This window comes from Oratosquilla oratoria, chromosome 31 (assembly GCF_046742065.1).
Source record: "Oratosquilla oratoria isolate Oo_2021 chromosome 31, ASM4674206v1, whole genome shotgun sequence".
NCBI classification, from domain to species: Eukaryota; Metazoa; Arthropoda; class Malacostraca; order Stomatopoda; family Squillidae; genus Oratosquilla; species Oratosquilla oratoria.
Window position 1 is genome coordinate 43932705 of NC_134807.1, and position 9260 is coordinate 43941964.

Below are 9260 nucleotides of genomic sequence, written 5' to 3' on the forward strand. Positions count from 1 at the left end.
ATGGTAAAATTAAAATATTATGATAATTGAAAGGTGATTTAGGCTGAGGAGTTAAAAATTATTTCCTTGCAAAATTGTAAGCAATATCAAGGAATTGCTTAGGGTATTTTAATTCTAGCCCAATGTTAAAAACATTTCTGATTTCTTCATCAATAAATTCAGGACTACAAATACGAAAAGCTCTTAAATACATTGAGGCAAATACTGTACGTTTAATATTATTTGGATGAGAATAATAATAATGAATATATGAACTTACAATGGTTGGTTTACGATATACTTTAAATTTAAGGCTATTGTCATGACGTAGGATAGTGCAAACTAAAATATTACGCACAATCTTCCCCCCTAACATCCCTTGGCTTAGGTATATTGATGACATTTTATGTCTTTGGCCAGAAGAAAAAAATGTCCATAATTTTTTAACTAAGTTGAATACCCTTGTTGATTCTATTAAATTTACTTTAGAAATTGAGAAAAATTGTACCTTACCTTTCTTAGATTGCACTATCCTACGTCATGACAATAGCCTTAAATTTAAAGTATATCGTAAACCAACCAATGTAAGTTCATATATTCATTATTATTATTCTCATCCAAATAATATTAAACGTACAGTATTTGCCTCAATGTATTTAAGAGCTTTTCGTATTTGTAGTCCTGAATTTATTGATGAAGAAATCAGAAATGTTTTTAACATTGGGCTCGAATTAAAATACCCTAAGCAATTCCTTGATATTGCTTACAATTTTGCAAGGAAATCATTTTTAACTCCTCAGCCTAAATCACCTTTCAATTATCATAATGTTTTAATTTTACCATTTCAAGAAAATTTGTTAAGTATCACAGAATTATTAAAAAGGTAGTTTTTAATCATGATAGTACAGTAAAACATAAACTCATCAACAATAGTATTGAAATTAAAAAAGGATGCATTTATAAAATTCCTTGCAAAATGTGTAATCAATTTTACATAGGTCAAACTGCCAAACCCTTAAACATTAGAATTGAACAACACAAGAAAAATGTTAGGGATGGCAATCATTCTAGTGGTATATTCAAGCATATTGAATTAAATAATCATCCAGTTGATTGGGGTAATGCCCAGGCAATCTATTATACCAACAACATAATAGCAAGAAATTTAATAGAGTGCAGTTTGATTCATACCACCAGTAATCAAAATACCAACCTACATAAAGACTTGTACAAACTTGATAATTTCATTTGTCAAGAAATTAGTAAGATAATATCAGGTAAAATGTAACCCAACGAATTGACCTAATGTCGCCCTATATCATTAGTAGAAACAGTGACCCTGGCGACTGTGACCTGATGTCGCCCCACCATCTTAAGATAATTGACAATGACCTTCCGCTCTCCAGGGGGTAATTGGTCGCTACGCTTATTCAAACTGTCCTTGTTCCTTTGTATCATGTATATATTTTCTATGCATTCCTATCACTATGTACTTGTTGCACTGAAGATGTAATATACGAAAGCGCTCTGCTTCGTTAGTTGTTGTTTTTTCCAAGTAGTCTACTTTGCATAAGTGAACACACGTACCCGTGTTCTTATTAGCTTATATATATATATATATATATATATATATATATATATATATATATATATATATACACATTGTATATATATGTACATATATATATATATATATATACATATATGTATACATATACATATACCTATACATACATATATATACCTATACATACATACATATACATATATATATATATATATATATGTATACAACCAATGAAGCACATATTAAAAATCATATCGGTCGTATGACGATATGCAGTTGCCAATAGAGGATACAGGTGTCCTTTCGCGTTCAGGCGAATGACCGTGGGTGAGGTCCGGCACAATAGGGTGTCTCACGGGAGTTTCTGGAGAGGTGATCTGACGAGCTGTAGCTAATGCGTGCGTAATTATCTGTAACGATCCCAAATCATCCAAGCTGTGTATTTCAGCCTCTGAGAAAGCAAATAAGATTCTAGGGCTGATTGCGCGATCTTTTGACTTCAAAAGTCCATCACTCATTAACAAGCTATATAAATCGTTAGTTCGTCCGCATTTGGAGTATGCTGTTTCCGTATGGTCACCGAATCTCATTAAAGACATTGACAGACTGAAAAAAGTACAACGGCGAGCCACAAAACTGATTTTAAATATCAAAAATAAACCATACGAAAATCGACTAAAACATATGAATCTGTTTTTCCTAAAAAAGCGTAGACTCAGAGGTGTCTTGATACAGGTCTTTAAAATTCTAAAGGAAATTGACAACATCAAAAGTGACAGAATTTTCACACTGAATGAGAATCAGACAAGAAACAATGGTCTCAAACTGTCCGGAAATAGATTTGATTTGGAAATGGGTAGAAACAACTTTGTCAACCGTGTAGTTAATGAATGGAATAAACTTCCTGCAGAGGCAGTGCAATGTAGTTCAGTTCGAAGCTTTAAAAATCATTTAGATAAACACCTAAGCAAGATGCTGTAATGATTATAATTTATTTTATATTATTTTTTTTTCATTTGTCTGTTTGTTTATCATTATTTGCTTGATTCTCATTTATTATCAGTTATATGTCAATTTATTATTATTTACTATTTACCTGTTTGTTTATTATTTAACTATACCTATGCATTTATTTATGTATCTTATTTATTATTTACATTATTATAGTTTTTAATTATTCATTAATTTATTTATCATTATTATTTTTTTCGCATCCGATTTTGATATGGACAAAAAGGTCTCCTGACGGCATGCTCCGCCTTTGTAATCCTTTGTGATATCACGACCTTAGGGTAGGATCTTAAATATAAAGTTAAAGATCTTTGGACAAAAGAAATTATGACACCGCTGCTGAACTTACCTGGGACGTAACAATGCATGTTCTCACGGGATTCAGGGACTGTAACTTGAGAAACACGCAGTGTAACCGGTATTCAAGAAAGAGAAGAAAATCTACAATCATTTCGTTCCCCCTTGTCTGAAGTACAACACATTCATACATATATCAAAGGCTTTTCCCCCTTACAAGGGAGGTAGCCAAAACACAAAGGCATAAAAACCACTCCCACCCATTCCATCCCTATCACACTCCATTCCCCTCCACCCTCTTCCCTCCCTCTTATCTTGGCAACTCCTGGATGACGGGTCATCCCTGCATCTTGTCCACTGCCTGGGTTAGAAGTAGTGTCGCAAGACACCGCAAATCCACAGCAAAGCTGCTTCATTAAATCGGCAACCCCCCCTCTCCGTCCCCTTATACATAAAAGGAGAAGACGGGGAGAAATCCCTTCGGGCTGCGTCAAATTTTTCTCACACATACTCCTTCACCCCCCATCCCCCACCCATTCCATCTCATGGATCACAATATCATCCATATACAACAATTCTCTATTCACCCCTATCTTCTGTCCTCTCCCGTCCTTCCTCAACAGAATTTCCCCTCTTCCCCAAAGCCCCTTTTACCCCATCCATCCATCTCATCCTAGGTCGCCCCCTCATGTTCATTTCTTCCACATCTGCCTTTCATACCTCTTTTACTAGGCTTTCTTCACTCATTCTTTCCATGTATCCAAACCATCCCAATACTCTTTAATCCATCCTATCTCCCAACTCCATTTCCACCCCAGTACTCCTCCTCAGCTCCTCATTTCTCACTCTATCCAGCCTAGTAACCACTATCATACTTCTCAGACACCTCATCTCAAATACATTCAAACTCCTCTCTTCCTCTCTTATGTTTCATATTTCTGCCCCATACAGTGCTGTTGGCACAATCACTCCTTCATACAATCTCCTCTTAGCATCCATTCCCAAAAATCCTTACCTTTTCCTATAGCTTTCTCACATATCTGTCTGTAAGAGGCCGGTAGATGGAGGTAGACATTTAGGTAGATCGAGGGGTAGGGGGAAAGGAATGTAAAATTTATAGTCATTTTATTAGATTGTTATGATACAATGGCCTACTGCGGGTTGCATAGTTGCAGATTTGCAGAATGGCAGAGTTGCCGTCTTATGTTTGTAAATGTAGATTAGGATATCGAGAGGTGCTGATGTTATGAATGTAAACACAGAGCTCGTTCTGCTTGCGACAAACTGCTTGCGTAAACAGTATCACTTGAGACAGTATAACAGTCTTTCTGATTGGAGAAAAGGGTGGAGGAGGAGAAAAATTATTGGTGCATGGAGGTAAAGTCACGCCCTAAAAGGGTGGCACTTATTTGTAACGTTCAAAGTTATTGGATGAATTAAATAGTGACGTCGGAGCAGAGGCAGCTTGGTGGGATGTAAGAGGATCCCTGAGGGGAGTCTCTTGGTGTAATTGGAAGAACCAAGTGTATTATTTAGAAGAAAATTAGACGAGAAAACTTTACCTCCATTTTAATTCAACCCATCAAGAAACTTAACTCTGATTTTAGAAGATTTGGTGGAGGCATGGAGAAGGCATGGGGCCTACGGAATGATAACACAAGTGACTAAGTGTTAGCGGCAGCGAAACGAATATTGCCTTACCACAAAAATCTGATCTACACAACCTCTACCTGTCATAAAACCACACTGTTCCTCATAATTACTCCCTCTGTACTTCTCCTAATCCTCTCAGTCATGACCACCTCATAAGCCTTTCCAACTAAACTCAACAAGCTAATCCCTATGAAACTTCTGCACTCACACTTGTCCCCTTTTCCCTTGTAAAGTGGAACTATACAGGCACTCCTCCAGTCCTCCGGCACTCTACCCTCTCTCAAACAAACATTAAATAACCTCACCAGCAAGACCATCATCATTGTACCTCCTTTTTTCAGACATTCTGCATGACATCCATCCAGACCAGATGCCTTACCTGCTCTCATCATCTTAACAACTGGCTTCGTTTCATCCTTCCGTATTTCTACTCCATTTTCCTCACTCATCACGGTCATTTTCTTAGCACTTCTCACTACAACTACCTTTCCCTCCCCGTCCTCCCTCACATTTAGCTACTCCCTAAAGTAATCTGCCCATCTTCCTCCTTTTACCTTTTCTTCTCTACTTGATTTGCCTCCTCTTCCTCTCTTAATATCTTTCCAAAACATCTTTTTATTACTTTCAAAAATTTTCTGTCATACTCTTACCCCATTTCACATCTGCTCTCCTCTTTGCCTCCTTTATCTTATGCTTTACTTCTCTTCTCTTTTCTTTGTACCTTTCATATGATTCCCTTGTCCTACTTTTTAACCAATCTGTGAAAGCCTGCTTCTTCCCTTCTACAACCTTCTTTGCTTCTTCATCCCACCACTCACTACCCTTCCTTCTATTTCCTCCTGTCCTCCTTGTTCCACACACCATCTTTTCACACCTTGTGACTCCCTCCTTTAACCATCCCCATTCCTCTTCCACTCTTAGTTCTATTCTATCCTTTACTCCCTCCTACTCCTCTCTTAGCTTCTTCTTGTACTCCTCCTTTTCTTTCTCGTTTAAACAGTTATCTCTAAGCACCTCCCTACCTTTTGTCCTTTTCCTCTTTCTCCATCTATCCTCCACTCTCAGCTTACCTTCCACCAGAAAATGATCTGATATTCCCCCACTCTCTCCCCTTAGAACATGTACATCCTTAACTCTTCCTATTATACTCCTATCTACCACTACATAGTCTATTAACGCTTTATCTATCAACCTTCTATCCACCACCCTCTCCCATGTGTACTTATGCTTGACTTTCTTCCTAAACACTGTATTTGCTATCATCAACTCTCTTTCTAGACACATCTCCACCATCAACCCTCCACTATGATTCTTTCCTGGAACTCCACATTTCCCAACCACTCAGTCAATTGGTTCATTTCCTACACTAGCATTAAGGTCTCCCAGTACTACTACATTGACGTTCCTCCCTAATCCCTCTATGCACTCATTTAAATCTATCCAAAAAGCCTCCCTTTCTTCTACACTCTTCTCACTACCAGGCCCATATGCACTTACAAAATCCCACATCTCCTTTCCCAGTTTCACCTTCATCCACATTAACCTTGAAGAAACCTCTTTCCACTCCATTACACGTTTACCTATCTCTTCACTTACTAGTATAGCCACCCCTTCTCTCCCTCGCCCTCTCTTCACTTCTGAGAACCTCCCAACTACACTCCCAAACTCACACTCGCCTCTCCTTCTCAACTTAGTTTCACTCAAAGCCAACACATCCATCTTTCTTTTCACAAACATACTGCCTATCTCTTCCCTTTTACTCTCATCTGTACTACATTCATACACATTAAAAGACCCAAACCTTAGGGTACTGGTTGGAAAACTCCCAGACCCCCTTATGCCTTTACTTTTTTAGGAATGTCCCCTGTGGGAGTACAGGGAGAAGGATGCCTAGTCCTATAGAAATTGAAAAGAGGAATACTTGTAGGGACAGAGCCTACTGTCTAAAAATCTGTAACTAATACAGAAAAAGAAGTGACAAGAGAAAGGTAGGTGAAAGTGAAGAAAGGGGAAGTGACTAAAGACAGTGGTGAAAATTTAAGAGACGTACGAAACGAAAGTAACCGCGCGAAAGTGGCAGCGGAATATATATATATATATATATATGCAGAAAGATCACTATAAACACACGTGATCCACAAATTTGGCTGGTAACCACTAAGGAAATCGGAAGAAAACAGTATATCCCAAGCGCTTTCGTGTAATTCACATCTTCAGGGGAATACAGAAAAAGTTGTGTTACAAAGAGGTTTAAAAATAACAAGATTGTACACTAGGAAAGGAACAGGCAAGGTGTGAGATGTCACAAAATTAAACACTAGGAAAGGAACTGGCATAGCACAAGATGACACGAAATATTACACTAGGAAAGGAACCGGTGAAGCACAAAAAGTCACATATGAAATAAGAATAAGTCTTGGTACACAAAGTCATCAAAGAAAAAGAAATCTAGAGAACAGCACAATTCACCAAATTAATTTTGGTCACATACAACCTGATTACAAATTTTGTTAATGATGAATTTATCTAATTTATAAATGCCATTACTGATATTAAGAGTAGAACCTTCAGAATTTTTTATAATACTACTTTCTATTATGTTTCTATTGACAAATGAATTACAAGAAATGATAGAGGAAGCATTAGTCCAATTAATACAATGATTGAAGTCTTTCATGTGAACAAATAGAGCATTGAATTCTTGTGCTGTTCTAACACTATATATATATATATATTAACAACCACAATGCACTTTAATTCTAAGCCATCAAAGGCCAGCATGCTGAAATTGAAATGTGGTACTGCCCAGGACTCGAACCCGGCATCCTCATGACAAGTGCGACAGTGACATTTCAATTTCAGCATGCTGGCGTTTGATGGTTTAGAATTAAAGTGCATTGTGGTTGTTAAAATGTATCTCTAATCACTGGGACCCAGTGTTATACATACATACATATATATATATATATATATATAAATATACATATATATTTATTTATATATATATATATATATATATATATATATATATATTAGTATAAATGGGCAGTAAGTTTTCTTGTAGACATGTTCGACTGAAGACCAGAGCTAATTCAATATCCACTATCTTCTAAGTGATTTTCTCAATTTTCTGAATAGTTTGTTTGATTCTTGAGGGGAGGTCAAACACAAGGCTTCCGAGATCCATGGTGTTATAATAACGAAAAACATTACACAAAATTTAAAATACAGGCTTTCGGTTGAATCATACAACCATCTTCAGGTAAGTAAGAATAAATATATAAAGTAGTAGTTTGAATAAGTGTAAAAAGGAACTTGGAGAGTTAGGTCGTAGCTAGGCGTCAGGAAAAGGAAAAGGAAAAGTCTTCGCTTCAGCGGGACGTAGCTGGACGGTCAGGTCTAGATTCCATACTCGCTAGTAGATGACGTCACGGGATCATATGCAAGGATGTATACGTCATCAGGAGATTTCACCATGTTTCCACATAAAAAACTCAATAAAGCTAGATTGCCACAAAATGAGAGGTATGAAACTATCACCAAATATTGTAAGTGTCATGTCTATCGTCCTGGAAAACTGATGATAGAGTGCAGCTCTTGTAAACAATGGTATCATAACAACTGTGTAAATCTGTCTGTGCATGATGTCAGGGAAATGTGCACAGATGACACTTACACTTGCCCTCAATGTAGGAATGATTGAGAATTGTGCTGCAAATAAAAATAAAGTGTTTTTACCAGTAGAAATTTTCCACCTACATGTATAGGCCTACATGTATTTTAATTGTGCTGCTGTAAATAAGATTAAGTGATTTTCCACATACATGTATTTTAATATTGAGATTTTCCACATACATGTATTTTAATATTGTTCTGCTGTAAATAAAAATGAGACCATTTTTATATAAAAAATTCGTCTCTTGTCTTTTCCTAGCAGTTCAAACTTTTTTAATGTAAAAAACGTCCACCCAGTAATAGTAATATATTTATATATTATATAATTCATCATTCCACGTGAAATTTTTTTTTATAAAGTTTTGATATTTTAATTTTCTTCCATAAAAGAAGCTTGAAGTCTAATATTGCGTTTTATTTGGTCCTCTGAATGTCTTCCGTCACATCGGACTTCGGAAACTTCCGAAAATACCCGACATTGCCCGAAGTGATAACAACACAAAAACGTGACGTCATCTACTAGCGAGTATGGAATCTAGACCTGACCGTAGCTGGACGTCAGATCACTGTATCCGGACGTTTTGGTCGTTGTTGCCACGCAGTCTCGTTGTGTAGTTGTAAAGTACTGTGTCCGTCTGTATATTAATGATAGGGGTGTATTGTGTAATGTAGACTCTTTCCAAGATGTGTATCACTAAGAAGATAGTGGCGCTCTATAGAGCTATATATATATATATATATATAGATATATATATATATATATATATATATATATATATATATATATATATATATATACTAATAGACAACATCGGATAGTTTTATAACTAGCGTGTACCGCAAACCCACCAGCATGAACAAATGAATGAACGGGAATGGGGAGTGCACGGATAGCTATAAGAAAGGCGTCATTACAGCCTACATAAAAACAACCATCACGGTGTTCCTCTTGGAATCCTCTGTATATATATAAAAATAATAATAATAAAAAATAAATAAATAAAAAAAATAAAAAATAAAAGGCAATTAAATTTTTCGTTCAAAGAAATTTCCACACTACAAATGAGGAGAGTAAAAT